At 42.5% G+C, this 26,310-nt stretch overlaps 1 protein-coding gene across 3 annotated transcripts in view; it reads left to right on the top strand.

Moving 5' to 3' along the window:
- The window catches only part of BICRAL (BICRA like chromatin remodeling complex associated protein), an 82,095-nt gene that overhangs the window by 2,847 nt on the left and 52,938 nt on the right, over window positions 1-26,310 (top strand). Inside the window, exons 1-2 of one of the 3 annotated variants that reach the window (XM_012448667.3) lie at window positions 19,121-21,957; window positions 25,762-25,857. The exons of 1 other annotated variant lie outside the window; for it this stretch is intronic. The gene's annotated coding sequence lies outside the window, so the exon portion shown is untranslated. Of the gene's footprint in view, window positions 1-19,120; window positions 21,958-25,761; window positions 25,858-26,310 lie in introns of those variants that run through there. One more of the 3 variants, XM_021676089.2, reaches the window with a different exon arrangement.

Genomic DNA, 26,310 nt, shown 5'->3' with positions numbered 1-26,310 from the left:
CAAAGCTCTCCAGGAGATTCCAGTGTGATAATAGATACACATTTGGACTGTCTTGTACTGTGCTTGCACTGTTCTGCTGGCTCTTTTTTGAATTGGAACATGAGAATTGAGGTCCATATCATTTTGAGTTTCAGCAGTTTTTTGCTCATGTTAGTCTCATTTTTATTTTTCCTCTTCCAGATGCCATTTATCAAATAGTCAAAATTATTTTCTCAGAGAAAAAGGTTTAGGTATCCTAAGATTTAAAAATCTCAGTACATTTTTAAAAGCATATTGTCTCATTCTATTGGGAGGTTATACAACATACAGGCTTCTAGGTCTAGCTAGGCCATCTAGTTAAGTCAAGACAGCTGTGCAACAAAAACAGACTTGAGGCCAGGAGGGGTGGCTCACACCTGTAATCCCAGCACTTTGGGAGGCCAAGGTGGATGGATTACCTGAGGTCAGGAGTTTGAGACCAGCCTGGCTAACTAACATAGTGAAGCCCCATCTCTACTAGAAATATAAAAAAATTAGCCAGGCAAATCACTTGAGGCAGGAGAATCACTAGAATGCAGGAGGCGGAGGTGGCAGTGAGCCGAGACTGTGCCATTGCACTCCAGCCTGGGCAACAAGAATGAAACTGTCTCAAAAAAAAAAAAAAAAAAAAAAAAGATTGAATCTAGGCTTGATCCAGAAATTAAGAATAGGGTAGAAAAGACCCTGAAATAGTCCGGGCGACGTGGCTCACACCTGTAATATCAGCACTTTGGGAGCCCTAGGTGGGCAGATCACCTGAGGTCAGGAGTTCCAGACCAGCCTGACCAACATGGAGAAACCCCATCTCTACTAAAAATACAATATTAGCCAGGCATGGTGGCACATGCCTGTAACCCCAGCTACTCGGAAGATTGAGGCAGAATTGCTTGAACCCAGGAGGTGGAGGTCGCGGTGACCCAAGTTCCCACCATTGCACTCCAGGCTGGGCAACAAGAGCAAAACTCTGTCTCAAAAATAAAAACCAGCAACAAACCCTGAAATAAAGACCTGAAGATAAATCCTTGAAAGAAAAGATGGTTTCCTGAAGTTTGACTTGTGGGCATATCTTCTGGGTTTTGGGAAGTAGAATGGTCAAGTTATTCTAAATGTGGAACCTAATAAGAGCAGAATATGGATAAAAACATTGGTTAGGAAGAGGCATCTATAGCAGGTGATGAATAGATGACCTTACTAAAGTGAGAAAGAACCAAGTCAGTGATAGGATCATTAAATTCTCTGGATCAAGGATCATATATTTTACTTATTTTGTGCTTTCACTTGTTGATTCTTCTCAAATTATTGTTGTGTTTAGTAATTGCTAGGGAGAGTAGTTTAAAACTTAGATTTTTGATGCAGATGTCAGAATTACACCATCTTTACATATGTACACATTGGAAAATTTTTGTAAGGAGCATCTGTTAAATACCTCTGTACAGTCTGTGTCCAGTCTAGACCACTAGGTGGGTGGAGTGACTTCCAGTTTTTAAAGGGAAGTCACTTGTGGTTTTTCTCCCTTTGTTTTTTATGGTAAATGCCAAAGTAATTACAGTCTTTGACTAAAATCCATTTAAAGCTTGAAACGAGGGGGAAATCTAAAATAAACCTGTGTAGAGGGAAACAGTAGCTTCTTTAAAGTAAGCTTTATTGGAATTCAAGACAAGATCTCTGCACTCATGGAATTTACAGTGTAGTGAGGAAGGACAAAATAGTTAAACACAAATAATCAAGATAATGACAGATTAAGAAAAATTATAAGTGGCTGGTGGATCTAAAAGTATGTTAGGAATGACCATTTTGGCTAGTAAGGGTCAAGAAAAGTCTCTTTGTAGGGGTGACATTTGAGCTGAGACTTGAAACAAGAACTTGTGCTAGCCCTGTGAAAAGCTGGAGAGACATTCCAGACCTGGGAACAAATGCAAAGACCTGGAAGGCTAGGTGTTAGACTGGAGAGAAGGCTCCTCTGAGCAAGGGAAGAGTGGAATGAGATGGAGTTGGAGAGATCCTATAGGTCTTATATTAAGCCATAGGGGGGATTTTTGGATTTTATCCTTTTTTTTTTCTTTTTTCTTTTTTTGAGACGGAGTTTCGCTCTTGTTACCCAGGCTGGAGTGCAATGGCATCATCTCGGCTCACCGCAACCTCCGTCTCCTGGGTTCAAGCAATTCTCCTGCCTCAGCCTCCCGAGTAGCTGGGACTACAGGCGTGCGCGACCATGCCCAGCTAATTTTTGTATTTTTAGTAGAGACAGGGTTTCACCATGTTGACCAGGATGGTCTCGATCTCTTAACCTCATGATCCACCCGCCTCGGCCTCCCAAAGTGCTGGGATTACAGGCGTGAGCCACCGCGCCCAGCCTGGATTTTATTCTAATGGCAATGAGAAGGGTTTTAATTTGGGCAGTGATAATGTTTTTGTTTTTTAAAGATAACTGGCTATGTAGAGGAAGATAGGAAACAGAGAGGGAAGTTAGGAGGCTATTGCAATAGTCAGTCCAAGATCGGTAGTATCTCAGGCAAGTAAAGTAGCAATGAGATGCAGAAGAGTAGACAGCAGTTTTCACATACATATTTTGGAGATGGAATCAGAACGATTTGCTTACTGGGTTGGCTTTGGAGGGAGAGGGAGGAATCAAGGGTCCCTTCAGTTTGCAGGCCCAAGCCTTGCGCTGCCAAATGGTACCATTTGCTGTTTGGAGAAGGAACAGGTAGGGCGGGATGGGTATCAAGAGGTCTGTGTGGAACCTGTTTTATGTCTTAAATAATTGGGAGACATCTAAGTGGACAGTTAGGTAGGCAATGAATATTTAAGTTGAGCTGAGGGGAGTGACCTAGGCTGAACATAAATTTTGGGAGTCACTAGTGCACAGATGGCATGTCATGGGACTGATTGAGAACGTTTGTGGCCTTAAGATCAAGCCCTAGGAGACTGATTTGAGTAATAAAACTCTGGTCTCCCACACAGCCAGATCTGTGGCGGGCAGCGGGGTGTGGGGGGACCCACCCTAAAACACTAACAATGGCTAAAGCTTGGGCAGAGGAGACTGAAAGGCTCAGCCATTAAAGTGGGAGAATATTTTATCCTTTTTGAGAAAGAGGAAACAGTCACCTCTGTCAAATGCTGCTGAGAAGTTAAACAGTGAGAATAGAGAGATGTCTATTTGGATTTGACAACATGATGGTGACTGTTTTGACAAGTGGTTTCAGTGGCATATGAGGATCCAAGCCATATTGGAATGCTCTGAAGAGAGAATAGGAAGTGAGGTGAATATCGACAGCTTGCTAGGGAAATTTTGCTGCTGTAAAGTGGAGAGAAACAGCTTAGTGGCTGGAGAGGGAGATGGGGTCAAAGAAGAGAGCTCTTTCTTTCTTTCTTTCTTTCTTTCTCTTTCTTTTCTTTCTTTCTTTCTTCTCTTTTCTTTTTTTTTTTTTGAGACAAGGTCTCACTCAGTCATCCAGGTTGGAATGCAGTGGTGCAGTCATGGCTCACCACAGCCTCGACCTCCTGGGCTCAAGTGATCCTCATACCTCAGCCTCTCCTGAGTAGCTGGGACCACAGGTATGCACCACCATACCTAATTAATTATTATTATTTTTTTTTTTTTTGTAGAGACAGGGTCTCCCTATGTAAAGAAGAGGGCTTTTCTTTTAAACAATGAGAACTAGATAAGCTAATGAGAATATTTAATAGAGAAGGTGAGGGTGAGACTGATCCAGAAGAGAGACCAAGCAGTACCAAAGGAACAGCATTCTTTTTTTTTTTTTTTTTTTTTTTTGAGAAACAGTTTTGCTCTTGTTGCCCAGACTGGAGTGCAGTGGCATGATCTTGGCTCACTGCAGCCTCCACTTCCCGGGTTCAAGCAGTCCTCCTGCCTCAGCCCCCCAAGTAGCTGGGATTATAGGTATGCGCCACCACACCTGACTAACTTTGTATTTTTAGTAGAGACATGGTTCCACCATGTTGGCCGGGCTGGTCTCGAACTGACCTCAGGTGATCCACCTGCCTTGGCCTACCAAAGTGCTGGGATTACAGGCATGCACCACACCTGGCCAGGAGCAGCATTCTTAAGGAATTCAAGACACAGGAAGAGTGCTTGCCTTTGGTGGCAGCAAGCAAACACAGTGTGGCAGAAGACAGAGAATAGGGGCACAAGTGCAAGGTGAATTGGAGGTAAAATATAGGACTTTACTTTCTGATGGCTTCTATTTTCTCAGTGAAGTCTGAGGCAAAACCAGCAACTTAACAAAGAAGGGGTAGTGGATGATTTCAGTAGAGATGGATACTTCACCTTGAGCAGTAGGACAAGGAACTGAATGGGAAACAGGGTAGTTTCAATGCTGGGCCTTGTTGAATGCCTCACTGTGTCTTGGGGCTGTGAATTTAAGGTGAAACCAATCAGCTGAGCTAGTTGTGTGATTTTTCTGCCAGCAATATTCAGCTGTTATGAGGGCAGCAAAGAGCAGGCAGGTGATCACGCAAAATTGGTGTTTTGCCCTGCAGGTTTGACAGAGGAGAAGCAGTGCCAGGGGCTTGAGAGTAGTTGCAGGGGGGTGATTTTGATGATGAACCTTGGAATGTTAGCTGGGTAGGAAAGTAAGAGAAGAATGGGAGTGGAGGCCGTGAATTTAACCGTGAAAATCGTTACTGGCTTAAAGTGAGTTAATGGGTACAGAGTTTCAGTTTGGGAAGATGAAAAAATTTTTGGCTGGGTGCAGTGGCTCATGCCTGTAATCTCAGCAGTTTGGGAGGCTGAGGAAGGCAGATCACCTGAGGTCGGGAGTTTTGAGACCAGTCTGACCAACATGGAGAAACCCCATCTCTACTAAAAATACAAAATTAGTCAGGTATGGCGGTGCATGCCTGTAATCCCAGTTACTCGGGAGGCTAAGGTTTCAATGAGCTGAGATTGTGCCATTGCACTCCAGCCTGGGTGACAAGAGCAAAACTTGGTCTCAAAAAAAGAAAAACATTTCTAAAGCTGGATAGGGCTCTTGGTTTTACAACAATGTGAATGTATTTAATGCCACTTAACCGAATACTTCTTTTTTTTCCCCGAATACTTTTAAATAGTTAAAATTCTGTAATTCCATAGAGAAATAAAGGATTTTCCCAATCCTGACAAAACAATGGTTAAAATTGTAAATCTTATATATATTTTACCACAATAAAAAATGAATTAGTCTGGGCCCATGTCTCACATGTATAATCCCAGCACTTTGGGAGGCCAAGGCAGGTAAATCACTTCAGGCCAGAAGTTTGATCAGCCTGGCCAACATGGCAAAATCTGTTTCTACTAAAAATATGAAAAGGAAAAATAGCCAGGCACAGTGGCACACACCTGTAATCCCAGCTACTCAGGAGGCTGAGGCATCAGAATCACTTGAACCTGGGAAGCAGACATTGCAATGAGCTGAGATCTCCCCACTTCAGTCCAGCCTGAGTAACAGAATTAGACTGTCTCAAAAAAAAAAAGAATGAACACTTAAAGTTTTGTGGCAGATAGAGATGTTATATGCATATGGAAGAAAATTGCATTAGAAATGAAATCTCAGATTACTGAAGCTAAAGAGAAAGTATCTTTCCTTATCATGGTACCAAACTTGAGTGTGCATAAGTCACCTATACAAACAGAGATTCTAGAATAGGACCAGGGAGTATTACATTATCTGCTTCTATGTTTACTGTTTTCTTCTAAGACTTTAGCACAGCATTCAAAACAAGTTGAGCACTCAGTAAACATTTGCTGACATAATAACTTGGAGAACCTGGGTAGAATAGAATGATGGGAATCAAAAGGAAAACAGTATTCTGTAGAGATCAGTAATGCCTTACACTATTAGAGGGATCTGTGAGAAAAAGAATCAAGACCATTGAATATGTGGCAGCTTATAGCATTTGACATTCTGATCTGTGCAAGTGATGAGAAAAAAATCCGATTTAAAAACGGAAGGAGAGAAATAAGCACTGAGTTTCATTTTTTGTCTGTTTGTTTTTGAGACAGGGTCTCACTCTGTTACCCACGCTGGAGTGCAGTGGTACAATTGTAGCTCACTGCAGCCTGGACCTCCTGGGCTCAAGGGATCCCCCCTCCTCAGCCTCCCAAGTAGCTGGGACTATAGGCACATAACACCATGCCCAGATAATTTTTAAAAAAAAAAAAATTTTTTGTAGACACAGGGGTCTCTCTTTGTCACCAGGCTGGTCTCAAAATCCTGGGCTCAAGCAGTCCTCCCACCATGTCCTCCCAAAGTGCTGGAATTACAGGCGTGAGCTGAATCCTGCGAGAAAATCATTTTTTAAAGATACAGGCCGGGCGTGGTGGCTCTTCCCTGGAATCCCAGCACTTTTGGGAGGCCGAGGCGGGCGGATCACCTGAGGTTGGGAGTTCAAGACCACCCTGATCAACATGGAGAAACCCCATCTCTACTAAAAATACAAAAATTAGCTGGGTATGGTGGCAGGCACTGTAGTCCCAGCTACTGAGGAGGCTGAGGCTAGAGAATCGCTTGAATCCGAGAGGCGGAGATTGCAGAGATCCGACATCGTGCCATTGCACTCCAGCCTGGACAGTAAGAGCGAAAATCCATCTCAAAAAAAATAAAAGATTTGAACAATGTCAAAGTATGTAGCACCCCCTCCTTACTTTCTCTTCCCCTTTCTTTCCTTGTTAAATCTCCTTGTCATTCCCTTTATCATGAGGTTTATTTGCTCCCCAAATAGGCCAAACAATAACCATAAAGTGAGATTAGAGAACATAAGAATGGAGTAGATGTCTTTTTATTATTAATTCAAAATAGCTGTCTATATTCTTCACTGAGAAAGACAGTGAGGTCATTTTTCAGGGACAGAGACAACAGGTTTTGAGTTAAAGGTGAGAAGAGCCAGTCTATGGACTGCATCCACTGTGGGGAAAACGTGAAACGGCATGATTTAAGTAGCATACCAGTTGTGTTTCTGCATGGCATGGTTCCTGCTTGATGAATAATGTTCTGTATAGTAGAAGTGGAAAATACAGCGAGTGAAGGAGCTCGTAGAAGGTGGGCTGGGGAGTTGGGGAAGAGTTAAATGAGAGAGGTGAGAGAGCTGACTGAAAAGGCATGTGGGGTGTGAACTTTAAAAGGAAAGCCCTAAGATGGAAATCACTAAGGTGGTGCTTGGCTGCAAGGAGAGGGAGCCCAGGACTTGGCTGTGCTGGGGGTGGCCTGCCCTTTTGTAGTGCAGTTGAGGAGAGCTCAGGGGCTGCCAGCATGCTGTGTGGGAAGGTGGAAGAAAGAGGACCTGGGAGCAGCAGCTTTGTTCTGGTTTGTTGTTTGCCCTTCCCTACCTCGTATGTACCTCGCATTCAGGAAAAGATCCTGAGACCTCTCTGTACCAGATCTTCTTATACCCAGGTTCTCCTTAATCCCAATTAACTTTGATTTATAAAGTTATGATTTGTTCACTTATACATTTATTTTTAATAAAGTTGTGAAATCGAACATGTTCTGTTTTTGTGGGTTCTTTGACTCTCTATCTTGCAAACACATTAAACACTTAACATTACTTAAAATTAAAGTCCTGTGTAAGAATGTGAGAGAATAAGATAATGAATGGTGTTGCCTGTCTAGAATTGGTTTATTTCAGTTGAACCCTAATCCAGGACATTTTGTTTTATTAGGAATTGAACTTTGTGTCCTGGCCTGAAATTGAAACATTTTCACAAGGAAGAAAATGAGGGGGAAGAGAAGTAATGTTTGTTAAACCTGTACCTTGTTTGACACTCTGATGGGTTTTGTTTTTGTTTTTGTCTTGAGATGGGGACTCACTATGTTGCACAGGCTTGACTCAAACTCCTGGGCTCAAGTAGTCTTCCCACCTCAGCCTCCCAAAGTGCTAGGACTACAGGCATGAGCCACTGCACCCGGCCTCTGATGGGTTTTTAATAAATACAGTTATGTGTCATTTAATGATGGATATGTTCTGATGAGTGCATCATTAGGTGGTTTCATCATGTACAAACACCATAGAGTGCTCTTACAAAAACCAAGATGGTATGACCTACTACACACCTAGGCTGTATGATATAGCCTATTGCTCTTGTAAGTCTGTACAGCATGTTACTGTACCTAGATACTGTAGGCAACTGTATTTGTGTATCTCAGCATCCCTAAACATAGAAAGGGTACAGTAAAAATATGATACAAAAGAAAAAAATAGTATACCTATATAGGGCAGTTACCATGAAGGGAGCTTGCAGGACTGGAAGTTGGTCTGGGTGAGTCAGTGAGTGGTGAACTGATGTGAAGGTCTAGAACATTACTGTACACTACTGTGAACTTTATAAACACCATGAACTTAGGCTACATTAAGTTTATAAAATATTTTTTCTCAATAATAAGCTTGGCTTACTGTAACTCTTTTTCTTTATGAACTTTTTTGGTTTTTTTCTGAGACAGTATTTCAGTCACACAAGGTTAGAGTCCAGTAGCATGATCATAGCTCACTGCAGCCTCTATCTGCCAGGCTCAAGCTGCCCTCTCACCTCAGCCTCTGTTGAGTAGCTGAGATTACATGTGTGTACCACCATGCCCAGCTAATTTTTTTTTTAATGCAGGGATGAGTCCTTACTATGTTGCCCAAGCTGGTCTCAAACTCCTGGCCTCAACCAATCCTCCTGCTTCACCCTCCCACAGCGTTGGGATTACAGGCATAAACTACTCCACTTGGCCTAGATTTCATTTAACTCTGAGACTTTTTAGAAGTGCAAATAAGTATTTAGACGTTGAAGCTGGGTGCAGTGGCTTATGCCTATAATTCTAGCACTTTGGGAGGCCGAGGTGGGTTAATCACTTGAGGTCAGGAGTTTCAGACCAGCCTGGCCAACATGAGGAAACCCCGTCTCAACTAAAAATACAAAAAATTGCCGGGCATGGTGGTGGGTACCTGTAATCCCAGCTACTTAGAAGGCACAAGAATTGCTTGAATCTGGGAGGTGGAGGTTGTAGTGAGCTGAGATCATGCCACTGCACTCTAGCCTGGGCGACAAGAGCAAAACTGTCTCAAAAAAGTAAAGAAATTGGTTGGTTGATTGATTTGATTTGATTTATTTATTTATTTATTTATTTATTTTGAGATGGAATCTCACTCTATGGCCCAGGCTAGAGTGCAGTGGCACAATCTTGGCTTACTGCAACCTCCACCTCCCAGGTTCAAGCGATTGTCGTGCCTCAGCCTCCTTAGTAGCTAGGGTTACAGTTGTGTGCCACCATGCCCAGCTAATTTTTATATTTTTAGTAGAGATGGGGTTTCACCATCTCTACTGAAGTTAGGAGTTAGCCAACTCCTAACTTCATGTGATCGGCCTGCCTCGGCCTCCCAAACTGCTAGGATTACAGGTGTGAGCCATCGCGCCCGGCCGGGTTGGCTTATTCTTAGTTCCTGTTTGTATTGTGATTCTCCAGATCCTGTGAGTTTTAGGATGGAGAAATCTGTGAAAGTCAACCCCTTTTCTCTAGGTGTAATCACACAACATGAAGGTTTACAACTGGGATATATGCGAAGCTACTTCTATGCATAGGCCTCAAGATGACTTTTTTTTTTTTTTTTTTTTTTTTTTGAGACAGGGTCTTGCTCTGTTGCCCAGGCTGGAGTACAGTGGCATGATCTCAGCTCACTGCAGCTTCTCTAGTAGCTGGACTACAGATGCACACAACCATTTTTTTTGTATTTTTTGTAACAACAGGGTTTCCTCATGTTGCCCAGGCTTGTCTTGAACTCCTGGACAAGATAACTTTTTTTTAAATTTTAAAACTATGTTACTTGTTTATAAATCAGATAAGTAGAAAAAATTTGAGACGGGCTTGCTGTGTTGCCCAAGCTGGAATTGAACTCCTGAGCTACAGTGATCTTCCTGCCTCAGCCTCCCAAATAGCTGGGATTACAGTCATGAGCCGCCGCTCATAGCTACTATAAATCTTACTTTATATGTCATATGATGTACCTAGAATTTATTTTCTGTTATAGCACGTATGATATAGATAAAGCAATCTGACAGTTAATGTCCAAAGAGAATAATACAAAGAAAAATGACATTTGGATAACCATGTTGTTTGAAAAAGAGGCTTGAGTGCCTTAACTTAGAAATGCAAAACATATTCTGTCACATAAAATACTTAATGCATGCCAGACAAAATTAACTTGTGTGTGTGTGTGTGTGTGTGTGTGTGTGTGTGTGTATTTTTTTGTCTGGCTATGTACCCATTCTGGGCTTGAACTCCTGGAGTTAAGTGATCCTCCTGCTTCCCCTGCCAAGTAGCTGAGACTACAAGTGTGCCCCACCATGCCTGGCTCATAAATATATATATATTATATATTTTATGAGTACTAATATGTTACTCTACGTTTTTTTTTTTTAATTTGTACTGTCAAGTTTTAAAATTAAGTAAGAATTTACCGACCAGGCATGGTGGCTCACACTTATAATCCCAGCACTTTGGGAAACTGAGGCAAGCGGATCATGAGGTCAGGAGTTCAAGACCAGACTGGCCATGGTGAAACCCTGTCTCTACTAAAAAATAAAAATATTGGCCGGGCGTAGTGGCTCATGCCTGTAATCCAAGCACTTTGGAGGCCAAGGCAGGCGGATCACCTGAGGTCGGGAGTTCAAGACCAGCCTGATCAACATGGTGAAACCCTGTCTTTCTTTAAAAAAATACATATATATTAGCTGGGCATGGTGGCTTGTGCCTGTAATCCCAACTACTTGGGAGGCTGAGGTAGGAGAATTGCTTGAACCAGGACCCGGGAGGCAGAGGTTGCAGTGAGCTGAAATCGTGCCACTGTACTCCAGTCTGGGCTACAGAGGCTCACGCTTGTAATCCCAGCAATTTGGGAGGTCAAGGCAGGTGGATCACTTGAGGCCAGGAGTTCGAAACCAGCCTGGCCAACATGGTAAAACACCGTCTCTACTAAAAATACAAGAAAAATTAGCTGGGCACGGTGGCAGGTGCCTGTAATCCCAGCTACTTGGGAGGCTGAGATAGGAGAATGGCTTGAACATGGGAGGCAGAGGTTGCAGTAAGCCAAGATCACACCGCTACAATCCAACCTGGGTAAAAAGAGCAAAACTCTGTCTCTTTTTTTTTGAGACAGGTTTTTACCATGTTGGTCAGACTGATCTCAAACTCCTGACCTCAGGTAATCCACCCGCCTCGGCCTCCCAAAGTGCTAGGATTACAGGCGTGAGCCACCATGCCCGGCCAGCTCTGTCTCAAAAAAAAAGAACTTATCATAAGTCATGCAAGAATCTATTTATTGATCTCCCCACCAACACTCACAAAGAGAATTATGCATGAACTACAGTCAAGATAACTGAAAAGATCTACATCTAATGTTAGTTGTCTAACTTGTTTTCCAAAACTTTCTGCTATTAGATTTTAAAATGTGACAAACGGCCAGGTGCAGTGGCTCATACCTGTAATCCCAACACTTTGGGAGGCTGAGACTGGTGGATCACCTGAGGTCAGGAGTTCAAGACCAGCCTGGCCAACATGGCGAGACCCTGTCTCTACTAAAAATATAAAAATTAGCCGTACATGGTGGTGCACACCTGTAATCCCAGCTACTTAGGAGGCTGAGGCACAAGAATTGCTTGAACTGGGAGGTGGAGGTTGTAGTGAGCTGAGATCACACCATTGCACTGCAGCCTGGGTGACAAATGGGATGTGAGTATAAGAGAATGAGCTGTCAAGCATTATGTGTAGGAAATGGAATTTGAACTGGAGCCTAAAGGAGAAAGAGGATTTTGTTGACCAGGAAAAGATGCATAAAAAGAGGAATTTAGGTGGAAAAGAACAAAGTTAGGTTGGGATTTTATAAGAGGGGCAGACAGTAAGGAGACTTCTTTGGATGAAGTGAGAAGTTTAAAAAAAAAAAGAGAAAAAGGAAGGCTAGGAAGGGATCTTGGGATCAGTTTGTGAAATGCACTAAATGTAAGGCCAAAGTATTTGAATTTTCTCTTATATATTAAAAAATCCTTGCCGGGCGCAGTGGCTCACGCCTGTAATCCCAGCACTTTGGGAGGCCGAGACGGGTGGATCACAAGGTCAAGAGATCGAGACCATCCTGGTCGACATGGTGAAACCCCGTCTCTACTAAAAATACAAAAATTAGCTGGGCATGGTGGCGCACGCCTGTAATCCCAGCTACTCCAGAGGCTGAGGCAGGAGAATTGCTTGAACCCAGGAGACGGAGGTTGCGGTGAGCCGAGATCACGCCATTGCACTCCAGCCTGTGTAACGAGCAAAACTCTGTCTCAAAAAAAAGAAAAAGAAAAAGAAAAAAAAAACCTAAAGGTTTTCAAGCAAAGAATGACTTGACTTAAAAATGAAAAAAAAAGTTAAGAGTTAACAGCTTTGGAACCAGACACATCTGACTTCTAGTACCTTGCTGTAGGTACTGCCTTGAGTGAGTAACTTCCCTGAGGGAGTGTGCCTCAGTTTCTTCCTCTGAATAGAGGACTTACCTTTCAGATGGAATTTTGAAAGGATTAAGTGAGATCATGCATGTAAATCATTAACATAATGCCAACCCATTTGGGTCTTAGCCATCACTGCTTTTTTTATTATTAAATTGTTATAGGTCAGGCATGGTGACTCATACCTGTAAAAGCACTTTTGAAGGCAGGTGAATCACCTGAGGTCAGGAGTTTGAGACCAGCCTGGCCAACATGGCCAAACCTTATCTCTACAAAAAATGCAAAAATTAGGCAGGCGTGGTGGTGCAAAGCTATGGTCCCAGCTGCTCCGGAGGCTGAGGCAGGAGAATCGCTTGAGCACAGGAGGCAGTGGTTTCAATGAGCCGAGATTGCTCCACTGCACTCCAGCCTGGGGGACAAAGTGAGAATGAATGAATGAATGGTGGATCCAGCTATGAAAAAGAATGAAATCATGCCCTTTGCAGAAATGTGGAGGCAGAGGTCATTATCCTAAGTGAACTAACTCAAAAACAGAAAATCAAATTACCACATGTTCTCACTTATAAGTAGGAGTTGAACAATGGTACACATGGTCATAAAGATGGAAATAATAGATACTAGGGACTTCAAAAGGGGACAGGGTGGGAGGGGAATGAGGGTTGAAAATTACCTATTGGGTACAGTGTTGACTGTTTGGGTAATGGGTACACTAAAAGCCCAGTCCCCACCAGTGTGCAGTATACCCATGTAACAAATATGCATCTGTGCCTTCTAAATGTAAAATTAAAATAAATCTAAAAAAAAGTCACATAAACCTGAAAAAGAAAAAAAAATTTTTTTTGAATTAGAAAAAAAGGGGGGCCAGGCATGGTGGCTCACGCTTGTAATCCCAACACTTTGGGAGGCCAAGGCAGACAGATTACTTGAGGCCAGGAGTTCGAAAACCAGCCTGGCCAACATGGTGAAAGCCAGGCATGGTGGCAGGCACCTGTAGTCCCAGCTACTCAGGACGCTGAGGCAGGAGAATCCCTCAAACTCAGGAGGCAGAGGTTGCAGTGAGTTGAAATTGAGTCACTGCGCTCTAGCCTGGGCAACAGAGGGAGACTCTGTTTCTAAATAAATAAATAAATAAAACAATTTTTTAAAAATTGTGTAGTATTTGCATATAACCTACACAGATCCTCCCATATACTTTAAATCATCTCTAGATTTTCTTTTTTAATTTTTATTTTTTATTACTGCTCCTTGCAGAGCCTGGCTACCCCATAGGCAGCACGCCCAGAGTAGACAATCATCTCCAGATTACTTACAATATCTAATACAATGTAAATGCTATGTAATAGTTGTTATACTATATTGTTTTAAAATTTATTTTTATTGTTATTGTCATTTTTTGTTGTTTTATTTTTCCCAAATAGTTTCAATCTATGGTCAGTTGAATCTGCAGATGCAGAACCCATGGATATGGAGGGCTGACTGTATTTTTTTTTTTTGAGTTGGATTTTTGCTCTTGTTGCCCCAGCGCAATCTTGACTCACTGCAACCTCCGTCTCCCAGGTTCAAGCGATTCTCTAGCCTCAGCCTCCCAAGTAGCTGGGATTACAGGCACACGCCACCACGCCCAGCTAATTTTATGTGTTTTTAGTAGAGACAGGGTTTCTCCATGTTGGTCAGGCTGATTTCAAACTCCCAACCTCAGGTGATCCGCCCGCCTCAGCCTCCCAGAGTGCTGGGATTACAGGCATGAGCTACCGCACCCAGCTGGGCTGAATGTATTAACAGTGGAAATTTTTTACCCAGTAGAAATATATATATTTTGTAAAGACAGGGTCTCATTATATTGCCCAGGCTGGGCTTGAACTCCTGAGCTCAAATGAACCTACTGCCTTGACCTCCCAAATTGCTGAAATTACAGGCAGGAGCCACCATACCTGGCCAAAATATTTTTATATCACATTATATTAGCAGATATCTTGAAAGATTACTGTTTCCCAAATGAGGGTAGTTAACCAGATTTACCACTAAATCTTGCATTTTACTGCACTGATGAAGAATCACATATATGACTATTTAGGTTCACAGAGACAGAACAAAAAATGTATACGTAAGTATTATAATGAAAATTTTTTATAGTTGTAGTTCAGTAAAATCGTACCTATATTATGCAGCTTGAAATATTATTCTGAGAAAAAAATATATTATTCTGAGAAAGAATCTATACTCTTTACGGGAGAGCAAAAGCACAAAAAGGATTGAGAAGCCCATCCTTCATTAGAGTGATTTCTTACTATAGATGCATGATATGCCTGTCAGTAGGTTGTGGGGTGATCTGCCTCAACCTCCTATCCCATTGCTTGCTGGGATTGAGTTTAATTGATGGGCCCGGATCCATTGTCTCCCCTCAGTGAACATCTATCCTGAAGCTACCAGCTTAGAGGAAGAGAATACTTTTCCAGAAATACATTTTTAAAACATCAAAGATGTACAACTAGCTATATTCAAATGATTTCTTACAGTCTTTTTTCATTCTTAATAAGAATATTTGTAGATGTGGCCAGGCACAGTGGCTCACGCCTGTAATCCCAGCACTTTGGGAGGCCAAAGGCAGGTGGATCACTTGAGGTCAGTAGTTCAAGACCAGCCTGGGCAACAAAGTGAAACTCGATCTCTTCTAAAATTAGCTAAGCATGGTGGCAGGTGCCTGTAATCTCAGCTACTTGGAAATTCTGAGGCCCGAGAATCGCTTGAACCCAGGAGGCATAAGCTGCAGTGAGCCGAGATCAAGCCATTGCACTCCAGCCTGGGCAACAAAGTGAGACTCCCATCTCAAAGAAAAAAAAGAATACTTGTAGATGCTTCATTCTTTTTTATTGTGGTAAAATATACATAACATAAAATTTTAACCTTTTTTTTTTTTTGAGATGGAGTTTTGCTCTTGTTGCCCAGGCTGGAGCTCAATGATGTGATCTCAGCTCACTGCAACCTCTGCCTCCCAGGTTCAAGCAATTCTCCTGCCTCAGCCTCCCAAGTAGCTGGGATTACAGATGCCTGCCACCATGCCCTGCTAATTTTTGTATTTTTAGTAGAGACAAAGGTTTCACCATGTTGACCAGCCTGGTCTCAAACTCCTGACCTCAGGTGATCTGCCTGCCTCAGACTCCCAAAGTGCTGAGATTACAGGTGTGAGTCACCTCGCCTGGCCTTTAACCATAGTGTAGCATTCTGAAGCATTAAATACATTAACATTGTTGAGGACCTTCACCACCATTCTTTTCCAGAAGTTTTTCATCTTCTCCAGCAGAAGCTTGTATCTTACGGTCTCTTGATACAAATAATTACAATACAAATTCCAGTTCAGTTCACATGGCATTTCTTAGGGTTTATTAAAGATTTCACGGCCTGACCAACATGGAGAAACCCCATCTCTACTAAAAATACAAAAATTAGCCAGGCTTGGTGGCACATCCCTGTGATCCCAGCTTCTCGGGAGGCTGAGGCAGGAGAATCACTTGAACCCAGGAGGCAGAATTTGCAGTGAGCCAAGATTGTGCCATTGCAACCTGGGCAACAAGAGCAAAACTCCGTCTCAAAAAAAAAAAAGAAAAAAAGATTTCTCTAGATAGAAGTGTATGTCTCTTTTTTTTTTTTTTTTTTTGAGGCGGAGTTTCGCTGTTGTTACCCAGACTGGAGTGCAATGGCGCGATATCGGCTCACCGCAACCTCCGCCTCCTGGGTTCAAGCAATTCTCCTGCCTCAGCCTCCCAAGTAGCTGGGATTACAGGCGCGCACCACCATGCCCAGCTAATTTTTTTGTATTTTTAGTAGAGACAGGGTTTCACCATGTTGACCAGGATGGTCTCGATCCCTTGACCTCGTGATCCACCCGCCTTGGCCTCCCAAAGTGCTGGGATTATAGGCATGAGCCACCGCGCCCGGCCTAGAAGTGTATGTCTCTTAAATAGAGTTTAGAAAGATGAGATTAAATCAATATCTTTAAACTCTTTGTAGACACTCATTGTGGAACCTTGCTTGGAATAATATTTTACAAATGTATTTGTCCATATTCTTTCTTAGATCTTTATATATTTATTATTTATTTCTTTTGAGACAGAGTCTCGCTCCGTCTCCCACACTGGAGTGCAGTGGCCCAATCTCGGCTCACTGCAACCTCCGCCTCCTGGGTTCAAGCGATTCTCCTGCCTCAGCTTCCCAAGTAGGTGAGACTACAGGTGCCCACCACTGTACCCAGCTAATTTTTTTTTTTTTTTTTTTTTTGAGGTGAACTTTCGCTCTTGTTGCCCAGGTTGGAGTGCAATGGCACGATCTCGGCTCACCACAACCTCCACCTCCTGGGTTCAAGCAATTCCTCTGCCTCAGCCTCCCGAGTAGCTGGGATTACAGGCATGCGCCACCAGCCCAGCTAATTTTGTGTTTTTAGTAGAGACGGGGTTTCTCCATGTTGGTCAGGCTAGTCTTGAACTCCTGACCTAAGGTGATCCTCCTGCCTTGACCTCCCAAAGTGTTGGGATTACAGGCATGAGCTACCATGCCCAGCTAATTTTTGTGTTTTTTTTTAGACTATTCAAGTGCAGTAGAGAAGGGGGGAAAGAGTAGAACAAGGAGTTTGATCTGTAACTGACTGTGAACAATCAATTTAGATAACTCACTACCTTTGGACCAGCCTAATTTTTGTATTTTTAGTAGAGATGAGGTTTCACTATGTTGGCCAGGCTGGTCTCCAACTCCTGACCTTGTGATCCACCTGCCTCGACCTCCCAAAGTAAATTTTTATATTTTTAATAGAAATGGGGTTTCGCCATATTGGCCAGGCTGGTCTCCAACACCTGATCTCAAGTGATTTGCCCACTTTCACCTCCCAAAGTTCTGGGATTACAGGCATTAGCCACTGTGCCTGACCTTAAATCTTTTTTTTTTTTTTTTTTGGGACAGAGTCTCACTCTGTTGCCCAGGCTGGAGTGCAGTGGCACGATCTCGGCTCACTACAGCCTCCGCCTCCCACGTTCAAGCTATTCTGCCTCAGCCTCCCAAGTAGCTTGAACAAAAGCACTCTTGTTTTCTCCATGTTAAAAAATTGATTTTTTCCACACATTTTTTTCTTTTCTTTTTTTTTTTTTTTCTTCGAGACAGGGTCTTGCATCATCACCCAGGCTGGAGTGCAGTGGTGCAATCTTGGCTCACTGTAACCTCCACCTCCCAGGTTGAAGCAATTCTTTTGCCTCAGCCTCCTGAGTAGCTGGGACTACAGGTTCATGACACCATATCCAGCTATGTCCACACATTTTCTGTTTGCATCTGTCTTTATAAAAGAGAATCCTCAGTGTATCTTCCTTGGTAACATTGACTTTGTAAAGTGGAATTTTGTTTGTTAACATTATTAGTTATTTTCATAGGGCTTGTTTTTCTTGGAACATGCCATAAAACCGAAATATTTTGAATGTTACTCATTGACAAAGAGCAGACTCAAGAGTTTTCATAATAACTTTAACCAGATCGCTAATACTGATGCTTAATAAAAGAAATATACGGCCGGGCGAGGTGACTCAGATGCCTGTAATCCCAGCACTTTGGGAAGCCGAGGCGGGTGGATCACGAGGTCAGGAGTTTGAGACTAGCCTCACCAACATGGTAAAACCGCATCTCTACTAAAAATACAAAAATTAGTCAGATGTGGTGGCGGGCACCTATAATCCCAGCTACTTAGGAGGCTGAGGCAAGAGAATCACTTGAACCCAGGAGGCAGAGGTTGCAGTGAGCCGAGATCACACCATTGCACTCCAGACTGGGTGACAGAGCAAGACTCTGTCTCAAAAAAAAAAAAAAGAAAAAGAAAAAAGAAATGGTGTACTACTACTAGGCCGTTTTGACTTTAATAGCTCAATTTTTACCATACTGCATTTTAGTGAATGTTTTGACTGTGGGCTAGGGATGCAAACAGCAGTGACCCATCTTTTTTACTGTTTATAACTGTCATCGTACAAAAATGTCCATTGTCTGTGAAAGTGGAAAATATCATGTTGGTAGTATTATTGCTTTTACTTCATTTAAAATGTTCTCTAAAATAGGTTGGGTGTGGTGGCTCACGCCTGTACTCCCCACACTTTGAGATGCCAAGGTGGGCAGATCACTTGAGGTCAGGAGTTCAAGACCAGGCTAGCCAACATGGTAAAACCCTGACTCTACTAAAAAACAAAATTTAGCCAGATGTGGTAGCACACACCTATAATGCCAGCTACTCAGGAGGCTGACGCAGGAGAATTGCTTGAACCCAGGAGGCCAAGATTGCAGTGAGCCAAGATCACACCACTGCACTCCTGGGTAACAGAATGAGACTCCATCTCAAAAAAAATAAATAAATAAAAATAAAAAGTCGGCTGGGCGTGGTGGCTTACACCCATAATCCCAGCACTTTGGGAGGCTGAGGCAGGCGGATCACCTGAGGTCGGTAGTTCAAAACCAGCCTGGCCAACATGATGAAACCCCATCTCTACAAAAATACAAAAATTAGCTGAGTATGTTGGCAGGTGCCTGTAATCCCAGCTACTCTGGAGCCTGAGGCAGAAGAATCGCTTGAACCCAGGAGGCAGAGGTTGCAGTGAGCCAAGATCGTGCCATTGCACTCCAGCCTGGGTGATGTGTAAGACTCCATCTCAAAAAAAAAATTAAATGAAAGTTTCCAGGTAAAAAAAGAAGAAAAAAAAGAAATTAATAAATACATAAAATGTTCCCTAAAATAAATTCTCTTTGCATTAGGAAAAGCATAAATGACTTACATAAATCTCCATTTTGTTTAATAAAATATATCATCAGGCTGGGCATGGTGACTCACACCTGTAATCACTTTGGGAGGCCAAGGCAATAGGATTGCTTGAGGCCAGGAGTTTGAGACCAGCCTGGGCAACATGGTGAGCAATCCCTTCTGTATGAATTTTTTTTTTGATTAGCAGAGCGGCAGGCACCTTTGTTTCCAGCTACTTGGGAGGCTGAGGTAGGAGAATTACTTTCAGCCATTGCACTCCAGCCTGGGCAATAGAGCAAGACCTTATCTCAGGGAAAAAAATATACACACACATGCATAAGTATTTTTCTCAATAAAACTAGAAATCAGATAAGTATCAGACAAGTTTCTGTTTAATATTCAGATAGTTTTTATGGAGAACATATAAGTAAGACTTACTTTTGGCTTTTTTAGCTTTTAGTTTTAATAGAGATGGGGGTCTTACTATGTTGCCCAGGCTGGTCTTGAACTCCTGCCCATAAATAATCCTTCCAACTTGGCCTCCCAAAGTGCTGGGATTACAGACGTGAGCCACCGCACCCGGCCTGAGTTGTCTTATCTTTAAGTCTAGTGAGTACACTCACTAGACCTTAAAACCATACCTGGCTGTGTCAGAAATTCTTCAACTTAGACATTTACTTCCGAGTCTTTTAATGAACACAACTATTACTAACATAATAAATCACTGTGCTAAATGTTTGGAGATGTCAAAGAATTATTTTATATTATGTTCAGCACATAAATACCTTTTTAAGGAGGTTTGTTAAATATTAAATGGATTAAATATTAATGAAAAGGCACACAATCTTCTATTCTGTGCATCTTTAAAAACAGTATTTCCTTATGCCTGAGGGAAGTGAATTTTCTAATTTGGAGCAGATGTGGGGAATCAGTTGATTCCTTACTTTTTCTACACCGGCTCAATAAGATGCCTGGCTGGATAATAAGGGTCCAGCCTCAGCCAGTGGATCCTGGATCATGGAGGACCAGCCTGCATCCCAAATCCTGTGCTGTACCATTGTGAAAAAGTGCTAACATGTAGATTCAGTGCATATTCTTGGAAAGTAAATTACTAACTGACATTACCCCTAAAAATGTCCTTTGGAGACCAGAATCTTAGGCATGTAATTGAATTGAGTAAACAGTTATTAGGCAGGTATGTATCAGGCATTGCACTAAACTCTGCTCACACAGAGATGAAAGGAAACTCATCCAGCTTTCATGGAACTTGTAAGCCAATGGAGAAGTCAGAAAAACCAAGTATAGTCTTGTGTTGTTTAATGATGCGGATACATTCTGTGAAATTCGTTGCTAGGCAGTTTCATCATCTTGTGAACATCAGAGTACACTTACACAAACTTAGATGATCTAGCCTACTGCAGACCCAAGCTATATGGTATAGCCTATTGTTCCCAGGCACAAGGCTGCAGCATGTTACTATACTGAATACTGTAGGCAACCATAACACAATGGTAAGCATTTGTGTGTCTAAACCTATCAACGCACAGAAAAGGTACACTAACAATATTGTATTATACTCTTATGGGACCACCATCATATATGAGGTCCACTGTATATGAAAGGTTGTTATAGGGCACGTGGCTGTATTATCATACATGTGTCAGGTGCTGTTAAGATGTCAGATGTCCTCTAGGGATATGAATAAGTGAATAATGAAATTTGTTTTGGGATCTAAATAAAACTAAAGGAAGGCAGTATCATTTTACTCAAGACCTTCAAGATAAGTAGGCATTGTCAGTTGACTGCTTGGAGGTTGGTGGGAATGTCTTCTAAGTAAAAGGAATGTGCAAAGTCAAATAATTGAAAAACGGATAAGTTCTGGGGACATCAAATGGTCAAAGTAGTAAAGAACTAAGGGTTTCTTACAGGGACAAGTGGGGTGGGTGGAGATACAAATGAGGCTAGCTAGTGCCTATTCAGTATATTCAGCTCACTGATGCCAAAAAACCATACAGTCTAAAAGTTGCCTGCCTTTGGGATGGGAGAATTAAATGCTTTCTCATCAGCACTCTCATAGCACTTTATGGTGTGTGTATTCATTTAAATTTGGGCTCTGATTTTTTTTTTTTTTTATAATTGGGTCTCACTATGTAGCCTAGTCTGGTCTTGAACTCCTGACTTCAAGCGATTCTCCTGCCTTGGCCTCCCAAAGTGCTGGGATTACAGGTGGGATCCACTATGCCCAGCCTGGGTGCTGCTTTAATTGGGAACAGAAGATAAGCATAATAATCACAGAGAGCAGTGTCTGATCAGTGTCCAAAGCTGCTTTCAGAATTCTGGGCAGAGAATTCTAAAGACAGCTGGGGTTGTCAGAGAAAGAAAGATTCACAGAAATCAGATCCAAACTAAGTTTTGAATAATGGTTGTATTTTTATTAGACATGGGAGAGGTAAAGAAATTGTCACCTGGACCAGGACAGATGCTGGGAAAGTGTGCATCACTGTGTTTGGAGGCTAGGAGAGTGGCAGTGGGCTAGAAGAGAGGGAAGGGGAATAGTGAATAATAACTTTAGCCCTATTGTATGTTCTCAGCTTAAATCAAGTTCTTTGTTTTCCACTTTAGCTTGTTCTCCTATAGGAATAACCTGGTCTCCAAAGTAAGAAAAACGTGCTTTCTTGGAAAACTGAAGTTTTCAAGGAAAAGTGAATAAACACACTCTCCCTGTGTGCAGGTTTGCTATCTTGTGACCAAAACATTAGAAAGAGTGATAAGTTCATTTTTAAAATGTTTCCTGAGCTCCTGTGATGTGCCAGGGGCTGTTCTGGGTGCTAAGGTTCATTGGTGAAGAGACACAAACCTCTGCCCTGACGGAGCTGACTTTTTAATGTAAATATGAGTCAGTGTGCTAAAGAGGAGAAGGAAGAAGTAGAGGAATTATTTGGGGGAAGGAGTAGAAACAGATTGATACTGAAGGTGGCTTGGGGTGATGCATTCCCAAATAGATTTTGCCCACAGCATCTTTCCTTCAGTCAGATTGCCAAGAAACGGGATTCGGCCCTTAAGTTTGGAGAGCTGGAGTCTCAGTTTGTGTTTCTGAGTCAACCAGAGGCCTTTGTTTGCAGGTTCCACCTGACTCCACTCAGACCTGGAACAGGTTCCCCAATTTGCCTGAAATTTTCCCAAGGGCAACTAGTAACCCCAGATTCCTGTTGAATCAGAATCTCCAGGGTTGGGGAGGGGGAGGACAGGAGTCCATGGTTTTTGTTTTCTTGAAACAGAGTCTTACTCTGTTGCTGAGGGCAATGGAGCAACCATAGCTCACTGTAGCCTTTACCTTCTGGGTTCAAGCAATCCTCTCACCTCAGCCTCCCTAGTAGCTGAGACCACAGGCATGTGCCACAACACCTGGCTAATGTAATGTTTTGTTTTGTTTTTAGGTGGAGCCTTGCTCTGTTGCCCAGGCTGGGGTTCAGTGGTGTGATCTCAGCTCCCCTTCCCCAGTTCAAGCGATTCTCTTGCCTCAGCCTCCTGAGTAGCTGGGATTACAGGCATGTACCACCATGCCCAGCTAATTTTTGTATTTTTAGTAGAGATGGGGTTTCACCATGTTGGTCAGGCTGGTCTCAAACTCCTGACCTTGTGATCTGCCCGCCTCAGCTGGGACTACAGGCATGAGCCACCACGCCTGTCCTTTTTTTTTTTTTTTTTTTTTTTGAGATGGGGACTTATTCTGTTGGCCAGGCTGGAGTGCATCTTGGCTCACTGCACCCTCCACCTCCTGGGCTCCATTGATCCTCCCACCTTAGCCTCCCAAGTAGCTGGGACTACAGGCATGTGCCACCATGCCTAGCTAATATTTGTATTTTTAGTAGAGACAGAGTTTCACCATGTTGCCCAGGCTAGTCTCAAACTCCTAAACTCAAGCAATCCACCCACTTTGACCTCCCAAAGTGCTGGGATTACAACCATGAGCCACTGGGCTCATCTGGCTTTTCATGTTTTTTGTTTGTTTGTTTGTTTTTTGTGGGGTTTTTTTGAGACAGAATTTTGCTCTTGTTGCCCAGGCTGGAGTGCAAGGCGCAATTTCAGCTCATTGCAACCTTCACTTCCTGGGTTCAAGCAATTCTCCTGCCTCAGCCTTCCAAGTAGCTGCGATTACAGGCATGTGCCACCATGCCCAGCTAATTTTGAATTTTTAGTAGAGATGGGGTTCCACCATGTTGGTCAGTCTGGTCTCGAACTCCCAACCTCAGGTTATCTGCCCATCTCGGCCTCCCAGAGTTCTGTGATTACAGGAGTGAGCCACTGCATCCAGCCATTAGGGTTTATCTTAGTGAAATACGGGCCCTATATTTATTACTATTCTCTTGCTTTCTAAAATAATATTGGATGTCTTGATTTTCACGGATTCGTTTCCATTGCCAGATTGACCACTGTTGATGGTCATTTCTTTTTAATAGATGACAAGTTATGGAGTTCCTGGAGTTTTGGGAGTTTGGGAGCTGGTAAAGTTAAATGATTTTCAAACTTTTTTCTTGCAGTTGAGTAAAAGTTGAGCTACTCAGCTGTATGTGGGGAGAGGTGGGAGCGTCAAGAGTGCCTCCACCACAGCTCCTGGATACCTCAAAGAATACTGGGTCCCAAAGTTAAAAAAATCACTGATGTGGTCTATTAAGTTCATTAAGAAATGGGAAACATGACCCAGAGGTTGGAGCTTGTTCATCATTACATGGGTAGTAAATGTCAATATCTAAAACAACCCAGGTGACTTCCAAATTCAGTGTCCTTGACCCTGTGTCCCAGCCTCTAGAAAGCCTTGCCAGAAATTCTCCCCAGCCCTCTTCATGGTTGGTCATTCTTTCCCCCATGTTACAGCACAAGTTTTTGCCAGCTGGATTGCTTAATATGTTAGACTTATTTCTTTTATTTATTTATTATTATTATTTTTAATATACTTTAAGTTCCAAGATACTGTGCAGAATGTGCAGGTTTGTTACATAGGTATATATGTGCCATGGTGGTTTGTGGCACCCATCAACCTGTCATCTATATTAGGTGTTTCTCCTAATGCTATCGCTCCCTTAGTCCCCTACCCCCTGACAGGCCTTAGTGTGTGATGTTCCCCTCACTGTGTCCATGTGTTATTATTGTTCAACTCCCACTTATGAGTGAGAACATGCGATGTTTGGTTTTCTGTTCCTGTATTAGTTTGCTGAGAATGATGGTTTCCAGCTTCATTCATGTCCCTGCAAAGGACATGAACTCATGCCGTTAGGCTTATTTGTGCTCCATCTCATTCCTACTTCAAGTAAGAATTAAAGCAGTTTAAAGACCTTCAAATTCTTTATTTCGTGAGATGAACCGAGGTCGTATATTGCCTATATTAATTGTCTTTTCCAACTCTGGGAAACTTTTTTTTTTTTTTTTTGAGATGGAGTTTTGCTGTTTTGCTCTTGTTGCCCAGGCTGAAATGCTGTGGCATGATCTCGGCTCATGGCAACCTCTGCCTCCTGGGTTCAAGTTATTCTCCTGCCCCAGTCTCCCGGGTAACTGCAATTACAGGTGCCCACTGCCAGGCCTGGCTAATTTTTTTTGTATTTTAGTAGAGACAGGGTTTCACCACGTTGACCAGGCTGGTCTTGAACTCCTGACAGGTGATTCACCTGCCTTGGCCTCCCAGAGTGTTGGGATTACAGGTGTGAGCCACTGTACCCAACCAATTTTTTTTTTTTTAAGACAGTGTCTCTCTCTCTCTCTCTCTCTGTTGCCCAGGCTGGAGCATAGTAGTGCATTCACGGCTCACTGCAACCTCCACACTCCGGGCTCAAGCAATCTTTCTACCTCAGCCTCCTGAGTAGCTGGGACCACAGGCCCAAGCCACCACACCCAGCTAATTTTTTGTAGAAATGGACTTTCACCATGTTGCCCAGGCTGGTCTCAAACTCCTGAGCTCAAACGATCTGCCTGCCTCAACCTCCAAAAGTACTGGTATTACAGATGTAAACCAGCTAGGAATTTTTATTTTTATTATTTTTTTGAGACAGAATCTCATTCTGTCACCCAGGCTGGAGTGCAATGGCACGATCTTGGCTTACTGCAACCTCTGCCTCCCGGGTTCAAACCAATTCTCCTGCCTCAGCCTCCCGAGTAGCTGGGATCACAGGCTCGTGCCACCACACCTGGCTGATTTTTGTATTTTCAGTAGAGACGGAGTTTCACCATGTTGACCAGGCTGGTCTCGAACTCCTGACCTCAGGTGATCCACCTCAGCCTCACAAAGTGCTGCAATTACAGGTGTGAGCCACTGTGCCTGGCCAAAATTTTAAATTTCTAAGTTTTTCTTCTAATAATATGTCTCACTCTTTTCCACCTTCTCCTCCTTGCTTTTAGAAGGCTCTAGCTGGTGACAAAATAAATTAAGAAATTTTTGGTTGGATAATAACAAAAAAACTTAAAGCCAATCATGCTGAGTTTGACAGCTGCTTTTCACCACAAATGGATATAATTATGAAAATATTGTCATGTTTTCTTCTAGCAAAACGTCATATTATTTCACAAAAAGCCCAGCGATTTCACCTGAAGAAGCTTGGGAACTCCTGCCAAAAATTGTAGCACTTCTCACATTGCAATGGTAATGAATTGTTGCATGTCTGTCTTCCAAAAGAGAGTTCCTTCAAAACGGGAACCATGTCAGAAAGTGAAGTCTTACAGAACTTAACAGCACAGAACAATTAAAATATAGTAAAAAGAATAGGATCAGAATACTTTATATCCTTATCGACATGAATAGTTATTTGCCCTGCGTAAGTGGTATTCATGGCATAACTTTTTGCTGATGACACTCATTGGAAAACTGTTTGCTCAGACACAGTAGTTCACTTTTCAGCCTTGCTTCTTCTGTTCCACAAAATGTGAAGGATTTTTACATTTGTTATTACATTTATGTCATATTATATTCCCAGCCCCAAGAATAGTACTAGTGCTAACGTTTGTTAAATGAATAATGAATATTCTTGATACCCCTTGAACAGTTTTATTAGAAATAGGAATTAAAGAAGGAGCCTGTCTCATTCCCTAAGGGTAG

This window comes from Aotus nancymaae, unplaced genomic scaffold (assembly GCF_030222135.1).
Source record: "Aotus nancymaae isolate 86718 unplaced genomic scaffold, 86718_ANA_hifiasm-v0.15.2.pri h1tg000040l, whole genome shotgun sequence".
Lineage (NCBI taxonomy): Eukaryota > Metazoa > Chordata > Mammalia > Primates > Aotidae > Aotus > Aotus nancymaae.
This window is presented reverse-complemented; position numbering and strand designations above follow the sequence as displayed.